This window comes from Peromyscus maniculatus, chromosome 7 (assembly GCF_049852395.1).
Source record: "Peromyscus maniculatus bairdii isolate BWxNUB_F1_BW_parent chromosome 7, HU_Pman_BW_mat_3.1, whole genome shotgun sequence".
In the NCBI taxonomy this organism is placed as follows: domain Eukaryota; kingdom Metazoa; phylum Chordata; class Mammalia; order Rodentia; family Cricetidae; genus Peromyscus; species Peromyscus maniculatus.
Genome location: NC_134858.1, coordinates 118,515,894 through 118,532,492, shown reverse-complemented (window position 1 = coordinate 118,532,492; position 16,599 = coordinate 118,515,894).

The following is a 16,599-nucleotide window of genomic DNA, read 5'->3' as shown; positions in this document are numbered from 1 at the left end:
AGCCGTGCAACCATAGAATGGTGCCAGGGTGATGTCTGTCACGGAGAAACTTACGCAAAATGTAATGGCTAATAATGACTATCAACTTAGCAGAATCTAGACTCAGAAAAGAGACAAAGCTTTGTCTGTGAGGGCGTTTCTAGATTAGGTTAACCGAGGAGCAATGAGACACCCTAAATGTGGATGGCACCATGCCACGGGCTGGAGTCTGAATCACAGGGAAGGCAGAGAGATTGAGCTAAGCACCAGCTCTTATCTCTCTGTGCATCCTGATTGGGCATGCGAGCCATGTGTCTTGATAGATTTTTGTCAACTTGATATAAGCTGGGGTCATCTGGGAAGAGAGACGCTCAACTGAGATAATGTCCCCATGAGGCTCCTCTGTAAGCTCAACTTTCCTGCTATGATGCCAGGCCTGGCTTAGAGAACCCACTTGTCTGTCCCCTGCCGAGTGACACTTGAGGTCCACACACACAGGCACACTCTTCTTGCTCTCCTTCTGAGGTTATTCCACTTGGAACACCCTCAGTGGACTGTCCTCTGCTCTGTTGAAGCGTACAGCCATTTCTACATGGGTCATCTTGTTCCCACCCTGCTGGCCTGGGGTTTGTAACCATCAATTGCTCCTAATGGCTCCTGATGTAGCAAAGAGCAGCACAAGCCATCAGGTCCCTGCTGGGCAGCTCCACAGAGCCGTGAGCAAGCAGCTTCACACCCCTGCCCTCCATGTCCCTTAAGCTGTTTCAGGTATTTGGTCACAGTGATGAGGAAAGAAATGTGTTCACTTACCATGGCTCTCAGTCAAGAGTCTCCAGAGAAACAGGAACAATGGAACAAAGGTGTGTGTGTGTGTGTGTGTGTGTGTGTGTGTGTGTGTGTGTGTGTGTGTTATATGTGTGTATGTGTATGTTATGTATGTTTATGTGTGTGTATATGTGTATGTGTGTGCATATATGTATATGTGTATATATGTGTATGTGTGTGTATATGTGTGTATATATGTGTATGTGTGTGTACATGTGTATATGTGTATATATGTGTGTATGTATATGTGTATGTGTGTATATATGTGTGTATGTGTGTATATATGTGTATGTGTGTGTACATGTGTATATGTGTGTATATATGTGTATGTGTGTGTACATGTGTATGTGTGCATATGTGTGTGTGTGTGTGTGTGAAGAGAGAGGGGGAGGGAAATGAAGGAAGCAGAAGGACAGGAGGAGGAGTGAATTTAAGAAGCTGATGACGTGACTTTGGAGGGCTGGCAAAACCAGTGCAACTAGGTTTCCCGGCAGGCAGAGAGCAGAGGGGCACAGTTGAAGGACATGGCAGTTGCTGGTGAAATTCCGTCCTCTTTCAGGACCGAGTCCTTGACTGATGAGGGACACACACACACACACACACACACACACACACACACACACACACACACACGAACGGTGACCTGCTGTGCTCACAGTCCACGGGGTTAAATATTAACCGTCCCCAAACATCCTCCTCAGAACTAGCCAGTGAAGGGTCCAGGAATATAGAAATATAAAATTATAAACCTGAGGGGGCAAAAGTTGACAATCACCAGCTCTAAAGGTTAACATCTAACCATGGCTGTCTGCTTCACGGCCAGCTCCTCTGTCAACAGCCAGGGGTGAACTTTTAACCCCTTCCCCCTTATAGCCAACAACTGCCCGGACCAAAGTTAACTTTTAATAGATGTTTCTACGTGATTCCTAGCATGTACGCCACACCTAATGCTTTCCCCCTTACAATAAAAAGGGGACCAGAACCTGCCTCCATGGCCACAGCCTCAAAATCCAACTCTGGCTGTGGTCTCAGCTAGCTGGTAAACTTTTGTGCCCCTCAGTAATATTTTTTTCTTTTTTCTGGAATAAAGTCTGCTTCTGATTTGATAGACTTTGGTGGTCTGTCTCCCATTATTGCGTGACTCCGGACCCAACAGCCAGCATAATGTTTGACCAAATATCCAGGTGCCATCGCCCAGCTGGGGTGACATACTGGGCTCACCATCAGGATTCGAGGGACTGTGGGACATCTGAGGGACCCACTGTATGCACGGCTTCAGTTTCAGTTTTTACCTCAAACACGTCATCTCTCTACCCTTTCTATAACAGTCTATTTTCAGAGTGTGGGTTCTGAGTTCCATTTTGGATGACCTAATTCTCAGAACTTGACTTTTTCATTTGGAAGCCTATTACAGCTCTCACCAACATTCTTGAGAAAAGCAGCTCTTTAGTGTTTGGCTGAGACAATGGTGGTGGTGGTGATGGTGGTGATGGTGGTGATGATGGTGATGGCGGTGGTGGCGGTGATGGTGGTGATGGCAGTGATGGCAGTGATGGCGGTGATGGTGGTGATGGTGGTGGTGGTGATGGTGGTGATGGTGGTGGTGGTGGTGATGGTGGTGATGGTGGTGATGGTGGTGATGGTGGTGGTGGTGGTGATGGTGGTGATGGTGGTGATGGTGGTGGTGGTGATGGTGGTGATGGTGGGGTGGCGGTGATGGCGGTGATGGCGGTGATGGCGGTGATGGCAGTGATGGCGGTGATGGCGGTGATGGCGGTGATGGCGGTGATGGCGGTGGTGGCGGTGGTGGTGGTGGTGGTGGTGGTGGTGGTGGTGGTGGCGGTGGTGGCGGTGATGGTGGTGGTGGTGGTATATCCCCGACCACACAGATCTCAGATCCAGTGATGCAGTAATTAGTTTTAGCACCTCCAATTCACACATCTTCACCTGATGTCTGAACAGAAATTTGAGTTAAAGATTTGAGAGCTCAGAGAGTGATTGTTTTCTGAGGCCCGCTGGCATAGAGGCGAGTGAATGCAAGCTTCAAGAACCATGACTGCAGATAAATCTGGAACCTACTCCGACTCACGCCCAACAGTCACAGAAAGGGGTCCATGATGACGATAGAGTCCACAGATGGTAGGCAGTCTGTCCGTGCTGTTCTTAGAACATCCATACTGTTTCATCTGAAGCTCATGGAACCAGGAACATTAGGTCTACTGTTGGAAGAAGCCACATGTGTGGTGAGGCTGCTTTGGGCAGTGTTTGTGTGTCATCATTTTATTTCCACCACTGTGATTAAAACAAAGCAAAACGAACAAACAAACAAACAAACAAAACAGAATAAAATACCTGGATGGAAATCAGGCTGAAGGAGGAAGGTTTATCTTGCCTACGATCTCAAGTTATAACCCATCATTGTAGGGAAGTCAAGGATGCAGGAGCTGAGCAGCTGACCAGACAGTCAAGAGCAGAGAGAATGAATGCATGCATGTGTGCATGCATGCTTGTCACGGCTGGACTCACTCTACATTTATATAATTCGGGACCCAAATCCAGAACAGTGCCACCCACTTTTAGGCTGGGTCTTGCCTCATCAATTAAGGATCACAACAACACCCCAGACTTCCCACAGGCCACCCTGCTCTGGACAATCCCTGAAACTCTCTTCCCAGGTGATTGTAGACTGTGCCAATTTGACAACAAAAGTGATCACATCGTGGAAAAAACAATGCCTGAATCCTGGTGTTTTTTGACAGTGTCTATCGTTCTTTGTGAGTTTGTGGGTTGGCAGTGATTGACGGGGATCAACTCCAGGCTCTGAGCCTCAGGTTGCCCCATTTGCTTCCCCGGACCCCACATGAAAGTCCTGCAGCTTCCTGAAGAATCTCTTCCCATGGTGAAAGTTAAATGATCCAGACATGAGAGAAAACTGTGGGACAATCTTAAATACGTTAAATGAACTTTACTATGAAAAACCTATTTCCCTTATTGCATGGCCAAAAGCAGAGTTCAATGGACTATTCCTGAGAGTTTTGTGCAGGCATGTGTGCGCGCGCGCGCACACACACACACACACACACACGCACACACACACACACAAATTATATATTCATAGATTGCTACATTGGTTTCCTTCTGTTTTGTTTTTCTGTTTGGTTGGTTGTTTTTTGGGGGGTTTGGTTTGGTTTGGTTTGGTTTTTATGAGGGGGGGTTCAGGTTTTTGTTTTTGTTTTTTTGAGATAGAATCTCACTGTGTAGACTTGGCTGGCCTGGAACTCACTGTGTACATCAGGCTGACCTCAAACCCACAGATCCTCCTATCCCTCCTCCCGGTCATCTGTCTTCAGCTGGTGCAGTGGTGGACCCCTGGTTATTCTCACTGAAAAGAAAGGATTTACACTCTCTAAATCTGTGCAAATTTGGAATTTAAGATTATGTTGGAATAAAACAGATTTCAAAACCAATTTCTTAACCACAGGCCCAACCCCCAAGGTCTAGATGGAATGTTTGGCTGATGTTTTTCATAAGGAAATGGTGTCTTGGGAGGGATTGCCTATTGGAAAGACAATCCCAAGAGTCCAAGAGTCCTAAGCTGCTGGTGTGGCCATGGCTCCTCCGTTGCCCAGCTGGGTAAGCTCCCTCTGCCCTTGAACGGTTGACAGCATGGGGGTGGGGAGAGAGGAAGAGAATCCAGTCACCCTTTTAAGGGAGCCTGCTTTGGCTGTGAGAACTGAAGGCTATGAAGATCAGAGCAAGTCCACATCCCAAGTCTTCAATGGATGTGTCCTTTGAACATGAAAGCCCTTACTCAGGCTCCTAAGGCATGAGATCCCTGAGTGATGGTCACCCTAGGCTAAGGTCCAGCTGAGAAGAAAGACAAAGCTTCAAGGCTCCAATCTTTGTAAGAACGGGACATTTAACTACACCACGAACATCCAAAAATATGCTGCAGGCCGGAGGTGGGAAGAACGGGACATTTAACTACACCACACATATTCAAAAATACGTTGCAGGCCGGAAGTGGGAGGGGAACCCCGTGGCTTCAGTTTCCCTGCAGATGCACCTCAGGCTAGCACAGAGCCTGCCTCCCTCTCCTTGTTTCTACTTCAGGACTGAGTGACATCACTCCAGGGCCATGGGCTCCAGCCCTTAGATCCTTCTAGCCATTATTTCTCAAGTTCCAAACATGTATGTTTTGGAAGGTAGTCTGCCCTTGCATCTACTCAGCTGCCTGTGTCTTTCTCCCTCCCTCTTTCCCCTTCTCTCCCCTCCTTTCCTTCCCATGGATGGGGTCTGGTGCAGTGCATGGAGGAAGGCACCATCTGTCTCCATCTCCTATAGTCAGGCAATATTGATGGCCCTTGCAGCCCCGTCCAGACTCTGAACCTTAAGGTAATTAGTGGGGTTCTAGGAGAGAAATGCTCTTCTCCCCCACACAAGACATGTGCTGGCTTCATAGCTCATGCTTTATACCTGAGTACCCCTTTAAGTTTTGTTTTACAGCCCTTTCTGATGATCCATATCTTCCTGTACGTATACACACACAAACACACACACACACACACACACACACACACACACACACACACACACACACACAAAAGCATGCATGCACAAGCGCTCTCTCTTCCTGGATACTCTGTTCTTCTAGGGAGTCAACACTACATTGTAAGGCTGGAGAGATAACTCAGCAGTTAAGAAAGTGGCTGCTCTTGCAAAGATCTCAAGGTTGGCTTCCAGCACCCACATCAGATGTCTCACAACTTCCTGTGACTTCAGCTCCAGGGAAACCAACACCCTCTTCTGGCCTCTGAAGGCACTGCACTAAGGTACGTATACCCATACCTATATACACAAATAAGACTTTTTAAACATCTCTTTCTAAGACTATGTGTTGTTTCTGCACCACTGGCTGCTAGCCTTGAACTATATCTACAGTATCTAAAATGCCTCAACAGTCTGCCCCACCCAGACCTCTGTGTCTAACCAGGTGACCGAATGTAACTGTGCCTCAATGAATTAGCAATAGCTAGAGACATAGCTTGAAGATCTAGATGGGAACCAAAATTAGGGACATGGAACTTTGGCTAATGTGATGCTTATTTTTGATTGTCAACTTGGTGGTTTTTAGGATCTCCATGGAAACAAACCTCTGGGCATGTCCGTGAGGACTCTCAGATTGGATAAAAAGGAGAAAGCCAGAGGAGCTTCAGCTTCCATGCCTGCAAGATCAGCCATCACACCTGCCTGTGCTCCCTGACTGGATGAAATATGGCCATCTGTCTCACCCTCCTGCCGCCACGCCTTCCCTGCCATGACGGACTAGAATAAAGCTGAACTAGAATAAACCCTGCCTCCCGTAGGCTGCACTGTCAGGCACTGGGCCTCAGTCATGAGCACAGCAGCTAGCACAGCCCACTTCGCACTGAAGATGTCATCAGCTACAAGGCTCAGACTCAAGTTCAAGTTACAAAGCTTAGACTGTCCTATTCTGGGCTGCTCTGATCCAGTCTCTTCATTCCACGGAACCTTGTTGTCTGTGATTGTTGTGGGATTATCTTTTTGTTCACTGAGAAGATGTATCTCTGCCAAGATGCCTTCTGATCGATTTAATAAAGAGCTGAATAGCTAATAGCTAGACAAGAGAGGAAAAGCAGGACTTCCAGGAAGAGAGAGAAACTCCGGGAGGAATCCGAGGCACAAGGAATTCACCAGCAAGACTTGGAGGGAGTCAGACGTAACAGAATGGAGGAGAAGTAACAAGCCACATGGCAGAATGTGGATTAATATAAATGAGTTAGTTTAAGTTATAAGAGCTAGTTAGGAACAAGCCTAAGCTAAGGTCAAGCATTCATAATTAATAAGAAGTTTTCACATCATTATTTTGGAACTGATGGTCCAAAGAAAGTCCAGCTACAATTGGTATCCAACATTGGGCATGTATATTCAAGCATAGAGCAGCTGGCATGCTACCTGGCAAGAGACTTGAGACTAGACTAGCACAGGCCCACCAACTTCCTAGAGCTGGGTGGGTAAAAGTGACTCCTGGCTAATGCCTGTGGGCATGAGGCTCAGCTCTCAGGGAGAGGCCAGCAGCTGCAGCCCAGAACCAGTGGGGTAGCTTGCTGGACAGACCCAAGGGAAGCAGAGCCAGCTGCCAGTGCTACGTGGAGCCATGCAGCAGGTAGCCTGGTCCTTTAAGGATTAGCTCACACAGTCAGAAAAGGCTGCAGATACATTGGAAATGTACTTAGATGCTAAAAAGAAGAGGAAATGGGTATAGAGAGTCATGGAAAAAATAGTTTAAAAATAATAAAATAAAATCTTTAAAGAAAGAGTAAAGTAATATAATAAGGATAAGCCTTATAAAGATGGGAAATACACAGGGCATCTGGACCCTATATAGTGCTTTATTAACTTTAAATTTTTTAAATGCTAATTGTGGTGATATATTGTGTATCAAATAAAGCTTGCCTGAGGATCAGAGGACAGAGCAAGCCACTAGATTAAACATAGAGGCCAGGCAGTGGTGGCACACACCTTTAATCCTAGTACTTGGGAGACAGAGATCCATCTGTATCTCTGTGAGTTCAAAGCCACCCTGGACTACATGAGATTAATTCAGACTAGGAGAGAAACAGAGCCAGGCAGTAGTGTCACACCTTTAATCTCAGTCCTTGGGAGTCACAGGCCTTTAATCCTAGCACTAGGAAGGTATTCTAGGCAGAGGAAGGTATATAAGGCATGAGTAGACAAGAACTAGAGTCCTTTCAGCTGAGGACTCAGAGGCTTTCAGTCAGAGGATCCCTGGAGATAGGATCTTGTCTCCATTCCCCCTGAGAATTCGGTAGTGGTGAGAAGTTTCTCTAGTGGCTTGTTCCTTTGTCTCTCTGATCTGATAAATCTAATCAGCATTTATCCCAATATCTGGCTTCAGGTTTTTATTATTATAAGACCATTTAGAATTTGTGCAATGTCTAACAAACAAAAAACATCAGCTGCTAAGAGACATTGGATTGTGAAAACTGCTGAATTAAACCAGCTTATATATTTTAAGGATGTCTTAATTTCAGAATGGAAGTTGTGAAATGTGTTGCATTAGGTGAGAGATTATGCCTTTGTTTCCACAGTAAACAAAAAGCTGTGGATTTCTTCAAAATTTATAAAGATCAGATTTGACTAGGGAAGACTTCTGAAAATCTTGGCCACAGACATGAAGGAAGAAACCAAGAAAAACTACAAGACAGGTGATGTATACGCTGATCCCTCTACTATGGGAACAGCTCTGGGACTGGATGAGACATGGTAAATCTTGTTGGCTACAGAGTCCTCATGACTTCTTATTACATGTCATCCTTTCATATGGCATGGATGGAGATTTATATTACAGTTTGGTTATGCAGTCCAGATGGGCTTATAAAGTTGACAGATGCCTTTTACCTGCTCAAACATAGAGCAGAGAATGATCTTTAGCTGATTTGTGCACACTGTGCATTCCATACCTGTGTTGATGCAGATGTGTGTAGTCAGACATTTCTCTCTTGCCTACCAATTCCCAAATAACCACTCAGAGACTTAATATTACTTATAAATGCTTGGTCGATAGCTCAGGCTTGTTACTAGCTAACTTTTACATTTAAATTAATCTGTAATTCTTATCTATGTTTAGTCACCTGGCATGGTACCTTTTCTCAGTATGATATTCTCATCTTGCTTTTCTGAGTTTTTCAGCACCTCTCTTACTCCACCCTTTTTCTTTCCAGAATTTTTCTAGTCTAGCTCTCTTGCTCAATCTCTTCCTGCCCAGCTATTGACCAATCAGCTTTATTATTAACAACGAGCACAATCCACAGCGTTTCCCCCTTTTTGTCTAATTAAAAAGGAAAGTTTTAACCTTAACATAGTAAAATTATATACAACAAGAACAGTTATCAAGTAAGAATTACAATTACCATGTCTATTTGTATTTGGCAAAATTAAAGAAAATACTCTATCATCTATCTTATCTTTGTGAGTCCAAAGTTTTGTATCTACTTTATCATAACTAAGGGAAACTATAATTATAACTATCTAGTCTTCAACTCCATCAAAGATCCCAGAAGCATGAAATGTTACCTAATGATAGGGACATCAGACTATCTGGACAGTCACCCAAAGTTCCTCTGTAATGTTGGCACATCCAACTCTGGCCTACAGGACAAGCATGTCTGACAGACTTTCCTGTGAAGCAGGGAATTTTGAAGGACTGTCCTACCTTGTCTTGACAAAGTTTGGTAGTTGTCTTTCTTGTATCCTTCCAGTCTAATTTGGACAGTGTACTGCCAGCAACTAAGGCAAGGGAAGTTTCTTTGCTCGCATGTATAGCTTTTGCCATGTAGAGTTTCTTTGATGCCCCTCATCCTCTTTGAAGTAATTGGTATTGCTAGAAGCAGATGTGTCTCACTATTGAGAAAAGTCTAAGTTCTCAAAACATTTTCAATGTAATATTCTGTAGGTCTTTGAAGTGTTTGAAGATTGCCTATCTATCTAAAATATATCTCTGTATGACCTTGAAAACCTAACTAACATGACTATAAGTTTGCTATTATAGATGACTATTAATCTGTATTTCTTAATTATATATTACATTTTTAAATGAGTTGCATAAATATAATACCCTAAACAAGAGTAGAAATATACATACAGTACAACAAAATTAACTTTAAATTTGTATCAATAAACCAAAATCCATACCAATGTAAAATATTTTGAAATTAGCATCTGTTTTTCTGGATTAAAGTAGATTCAAAAATTTACTCTTTTATTGAATTTATCTCCCTTTTTTTTTTTTTTTTTTTTTTTTTTTGCTTGTCTATGTAGCTAGAGTTTTTCTCTCTGGGTCTTGCCAAGCCCTGGTGGTCCCATAGCCCACTTATAAAATAAACATAATAAACACTTATATTATTTAAACTGCTTGGCCATTAGCTCAGGCCTACCATAGTCTAGCTCTTACTCTTATACTCAGCCCATTTCTGTTAGTCTATATGTCACCACATGTTCCGTGACTTTACCTGCTGCCTTTACATGATGCTCCCTGGATGGCAGGCTGGTGTCTCCTCCTCTCTGCCTTCCTGTTCTCTCAATTCTCCTCTCTGCTAGTCCCGCCTATACTTCCTGCCTGGCTACTGGCCAATCAGTGTTTTATTTATCAATCAATCATCCACAGCAAATGAGATCCCTGAATCTAATTTCCTTTGTTTAGTTTTTTTCTTGACTATTACCAATCACAACTTGTAAGCAACTCCCCTTGAATGATAATAAACATCCATAACTCAGTTTTTGGGAATGTGGGCATAGTTCTCTAGACCACTTCCTGCTGATTAGGTGCACTAGTAATCTTTGAGGGACACTGAGAAAATTTAGGATAACTGAAAAAATGGAGGCTTTTCTCTATTCCACCTGGTCCCACAGCCATTTTCAAATAATCACTCAGAGGTTTATATTAATTAAAAGTATTTGGCTGATGGCTCAGGCTTATTACTAACTAGCTCTTACATTTAAATTAACCCATTTCTATTAATCTTTGTATCACCACAGGGCCTGTGGCTTACTGGTGCTCTGGCATCTTGCTCCTTCGGCAGCTGCTGGCAGCTGCCCCAACTCCACCCTTCTTCATCTCATTTGATTATACTGCCAAACCTTATTCTACCTGGCTACTGGCCAAAATTTATCAACCAATGAGAGCAACACATATTCACAATGCACAGAAAGACCATCCCACAGCAGATAATGGTTAAGTCTTTGCTGGAGTAGTCTGTGAGGCTGGATCATCTCAGCCAGTCACCTTGAAGCTGTTCTAGGGGCAGAACTAAGAGGAATCTGCAACAGAGGAACTCTGAAATGTTGAATCATCTTAACCCAGAATGAATCCACAACCTCTCATTTCCTGTGGAAATAAAAGCAGAACTCCTTTCCCAAAGTATCATATCTTTTGACTTAAAATTTGGATTCAAGACATTTTAAAATATATAGGTTGGTTTAATCTAGCAGCTTGCATAATCAAATGTCTCTCAGCAGTTACTATTTGTTCATTAGTCATCAAAAAATGTAAAGACAACACAATAACATACAGTATCTAGACTCTATATTTTCTGCATTTACATGGCTTATTATACATTTTATTATTCTATTTCTTTTTAAAGGACTTTCTCTACCCTTTTTCTTTTCTCTCCCAAGCCTACACATATTTTTTAAATACTCTGTGGCGCATTTAGAGGCTCTTTTTATCTGAATCTGTCTTACTGAGCATCTGTAACCTTTTCTGTCTGTATGATCAAGAAAACTGCTGTGTAACTTAGACCATCGCATGCTGGTGCTGGCTCCCCTCAGTTCTCTGAGAGGCTAGTCTCATGGCAGCAGAGATATGTTTCCTGCCGTCTCTGAGAGCCAAGTTTACCACCCCAACTCTGGGAAGTTCCTGGGTCCACGCTGCCACCAAGTAGTGTGCTGCCCACTGCTCATGACTACCATTTAGGTGTTTGGCAATCGGACCTCTTAAAAGAGCCACCCGTTTTTGCCCCAGTACTGAACCAGGAAACCATCTCTTAAAGGAGCTGTGCCTCTGCTCATCACCAGCGAACAGAGCTCACCTGAAAAAAGGCAGCTACTCAGGAGTTGTGCTTGACTCCATTCTTGTGTGTCTAGAATCCCTTTTTAAGCTTTGTCAGGTTTTACGTGAAAATGTCGGCCCCACATTGTAACACTATTTCTCTCCCATCCAGCAGTTCCCAAATAACTACTCAGAGGCTTAATATTACTTATAAACACTTGGTTAATAGCTCAGTTACTAACAAAGTCTTACATTTAAATTAACCCATAATTCTTATTTATGTTTAGTCACCTGGCTCGGTACCTTTTCTCAGTACAGCATTCTCATCTTGATTTTCTGGGTTTGCCAGCAACTCTCTGACCCCATCTTTCTTCTTCCCAGAATTCTTTTGGTCTTACTCTCACACTCAATCTCTTCCTGCCCAGCTATGGGCCAATTAGCTTTATTATAAACAATGAACATAATCCACAGCAAATATGTGTGTTACCTTTCAAAATTTGTGTGTTTTCAGAATAAATGGACCAGACACCAATGAGGAAGACAAGTAGTCCAGGTGATCCAGCCTCTCAGAATGCCTCTGTTGCAGTTTGCTCAAAATTCTGCATCCAGTCCAGGTGGTGGTGGCACATACCTTTGATCTCAGCACTCAGGAGGCAGAGGCAGGTGGATCACTGTGAATTCGAGGCCAGCCCACTCTACAGTGTGAATTCTAGGACAGCCAGGGTTATTACACAGAGAAACCCTGTCTCAAAAAACAAAAACAAAAATATCTGCATCCATAACAACTTCAATGCAACTAGCTGAGATGGTCCAACCTCACAGTCTATGTCAGCCAGGAATTAAGATAAGCCCTGCACTTTCTCATCACACACAGACTAGAAACAAATGATGCAGCTAGCTCTCCCAGGACTTGACCATTATCCCAATTTTCTCAGGGTCCCCTAAAGATGCCCTTGCCCCCAGATAACAGGAAGTAATTTTGAGAACATGACACCCACATTCCTGAGAGGTGAGGTGGGTGGTTTTGGTCATTCAGTGGGTTATAGATGTTTATCATTCTTTAGAGGGTTGGTTGTCTGTTGTTGTTAGTCATGGTCAAGGGGGAAACTAAGCAAAAGAGGCCTGTAGTTGGTTGTTTTTACTGTTTTGGCTCTTACTCTCTGGGGGTCTGCCACCCAGCTCCCAAATAAATACATACACGGAGACTTATCATTATTTATGAATGCCGGGCTTTAGCTTGGCTTATTTCTAGCCAGCTTTTCTTAACTTAAATTAGCCCATCTACCTTTTGCCTCTGGGCTTTTACCTTCCTCTATTTTTATAGACCTTTCTTTACTTCTTTCACTGTGGCTTGCTGTGTGGTTGTGTGGCTGTGTGGCTGTGTGGCTCAGGTAGTATTTTATGCTTCTTGGGTCTCTTATGGGGGTTGAAGACTAGATGGTTATATCATTTCCTTTGTTACCAAATTCAGAAAAGAAACTTATAAGAGATGTAAAGTTTATAAGGCTAAGAGATATAAAAGGTTAAGTTGTTCATCTAAGGAAATGTTTTAAGTTCTAAAAAGGTATTTGTAGGTTGGTAATACAAGTTATGATAGAAAGTGGTTTAGGCATAAAACTTTGGACTCACTAAGATAGGATAGATAATACAGTATTTTCTCTGTGTTTGTTAAATACAAGTGGACTGGACATTATGAATATAATTCTTAACTGATAATTGTTCTTATTGTATATAGTTTTACTGTATTAGTGTTAAAACCTTTCCTTTTTATTTAGACAAAAAGAGGGAACTGCTGTGGGATAATCTTTTGTACACTGTGAAGATGTGTCTCTGCCAAGGCATCTTCTAATTGGTTTAATAAGGAGCTGAACATCCAGTAGCTAGACAAGAAATAATAGGCAGGACTTCCAGGGAGAAAGAAGAATTCTGGGAAGAATCTGAGGCAAGGGGGATTTGCCAGCAAGATGTGGAGCAAGTCAGACATGTAGTATGGAGGAGAGGTAATGAACCACATGGCAGATTGTAGATTAATAGAAATGGTTAAGTCATAAGAGCTACTTGGGAACAAGCCTAAGCTAGGGCCAAGCTTTCATACTTGTTATGAAGAGGTCTCTGTGTCATTGTTTAAGAACTCGAGGTCCAAGAAAAACCTGCTACACGAGATGTTAAAGTTGACAGAGGAGAATCCCAGAAGATCCTTCAAGTTGGAAGTGTCTTATCTTCTGCAAACGTTGTCTAAGGAAGTTTTAATTACAAGCATGAGTATATATGGTCTGTGGGGTACGTATGCATGTGTGGTGTGTGTGTGTGTGTGTGTGTGTGTGTGTGTGTGTGTGTGTGACACACATATGTGTGCATGCTCATGTGCCTGTGTGGGGAGGCTTGAGAAGGATGTTGCATGTCCAGCTCTGTCACTCTCTACCTTAATTCCCCTGAGACAAGGTCTCTCACTAAGCCTGGAGCTAGGCTGGCAGCCAGCAAGTCCCAGTGATTCTCCTGCCTCTGCCTTTCACAGTGCTGTGTTATAGTGCATCATCATGCCCAGCTTTTTTTTTTAACCTGTGTGCTGGGATCTGAATGCAGGTCCTCAGGCTCATGTAGCAAGCACTGTCACACATGGGTGGTCTCTCCAGCCCTCAAGGCTCATCTTTGTGCAGCCTTAGAGAAGACGGTAAGTACAATTCTACAGCAGCTCGGTGTGCAGAGGACCATGTGAGCTGGGGTGTTGTGTGTGGTCACGGAGCTGAGAATCCTGGCTCTGACTGTCCTGGTGGTGACAGGTGACTTCGTAGCTCCAGCAATATTGCCAGTTGCTTTTATGTCCCAGTTATCTGAAGTTTCCAGAAGCACCTACGAGGTGGAGAGAGAGCCGGCAGGGATGCTACTTGTTTAGTGCTGCTTTGCTTGAAGCACAGTCCAAAGAGAGATTTTTATTCTCCCATGTCTCTAGCTGCTCAAACAGCACATGTCTGCAACAACTTATTTCTTCTTCCTTTCCTGTATATTGTAATAAGAGAGCCATTCTTCCAGGAAGCCAGACACTGCAATTACTTAGCAAAAAAGAGGGGACCAGCCATGTGCCCAATGACTAAGCCAACCCACCTGTGTGTCTGTTTTCCTAATATGGGAAGAGTCAGAGTGTTCTACGTGTGGAAAGTGGAGTCTGCACAAGCTCACAGATGTATACATGCAGGGCTCATCTCAGGACAACACAGTTGGATGAGCCTAAAAGCTGGAAGGAGGGATGGAGATATGGGAACCTCTCTGTGGGAAGCTGAGGTCTCTATGCTAGGGGTTTGGTACAGAGATATGAGCTAGTTGGCCCTGTGCACAAACTTCTTGTTAAGATTCCTTTCACATGAGCTGGGCGTGGTGGCGCACACCTTTGATGCCAGCACTCAGGAGGCAGAAGCAGGCGGATCTCTGTGAGTTCGAGGCCAGCCTGGGCTACAGAGTGAGTTCTGGGACAGCCATGGCTGTTACACAGAGAAACCCTGTCTAGAAAAACCTAAGGGAAAAAGATCCCTTTCACAGGGGTCCCCCGACCCTGGCCCAGCATTACCTGCTGTATTTCATCCCCACAGAGGTTTGTGGTTTTGTTTTGTTGAATTTATTTGTACAGCTTTTCCTGTTTTTATCCCCAGGTTGGCTTTTAGTTCATTGGGAAGTAAAACTTAAAAACTAGAAACTCCTTTCCCTCCCTGTGGGAAAATCTCAAGGTTGTACACTTGGTCTCTTAACCCAAGTCTTTGGTTTTAATCGGGTCAGAAAGACCACTAGATAGCCACTCTGGGAGCAGTTCCATTGGTAGAGTGCTTGCCTTGCATGAAGGAAGCCCTGGGTTTGATCCCCTCACTGCCTGAACTGAGTGTGGTGGTGTGTGCCTGTAATCCAGCACCTGAGAGCTGGAAGCAGGAGGATCAGGAGTCCAAGGTCATACTCAGCTACATAGTGAGTCCGAGGCCTGCTTGATCTGTCTATGTGTGAGCCTCTCAAGAAGGAAGGGAGGGAAGGAGGCCATCTTTAATCCCAGCACTGACCAGGACTCCAGACACAATAGCAAATGGACGTCTGTGAGTCCCAGGCCAGCCAAGGTTGCATAGTGGACTCTCTCTAACAAACAAACAAAACCCCTGAGTGGTGGTACACACTTGCAATCTTGATACTGTGGAGGCAGAGACAGGTAGGCTCTTGGGGCTTGCTGACCAGCCAGCATAATTTTCTTGGCAAGTTCCAGGCCAGTGAGAGATCCAGTCTCTAAAACAAGATGGACAGACACCTGAGGCTGTCTTCCAGCCTCCACACAGACATATGTACACATGTGCTCAGGAACCTCCCATTCACACAAATTGATGTTTTTGTTTGTTTGTTTTGTTTTAAAGACACACACACACACACACACACACACACACACACACACACACACACACACACACACACAGAGTGTTCTGCCTGCATGTATGTATGTCTGCACGCACCAGATCCCGTTATAGGTGGTTGTGAGCCACCATGTGGTTGCTGGGAATTGAACTCAGGACCTCTGTAAGAGCAGTCAGTGCTCTTAACCTCTGAGCCATCTCTCTAGCCCAACAAATTGTTTTTACAGAAGACAGAAATTCACCTTTTTGTGAGGAGCTGCCCTGTTGATCCGCTGTCTGGAGAAAGGGGGAAGGGAACACACACATGTTCAGCAACCGGAGCTCATACTCCCCGTTTCTCGGCCACGGTCAGGACCAGGAAGGAGCTGGTGACTGTTTCAGGTTTGCACGCTGCCCCACTTCTTTCCCAACTCAGCCCAGTGCAGCATGAGGTCAGTCACCAACGGAGTCCCAAAGCGGTCCCTGCAGGCTTCCGGGAAGACTTGATTTGAAACAAGCCATATTACCGGGTCAGTGACCGTAGTGCTCTGAAGATGGCCTACCGACCGCAATCCACAAACCCCCAGCCCAGGATCTGGCTGTGCGATGGAATTAGTGATGCAGTCCAAGGGCCACTGTGATGAGATGCACAGCAGCAGTGGGTTTGCCCGGCCAGGGGCAGGGCCCACAACCGCTGATTTGCTCTAAGTGTTTGGGGGTCCTCAAGCCCACCCTCTCCTCTGACCAACTGGTTACATTCAAGGGTCACTATGGCCTCCTTCTGGTTTGACAGTTAACCACAATGACCCAGAACACATTTAAAAAGTGCTACATTTCCTATTACAG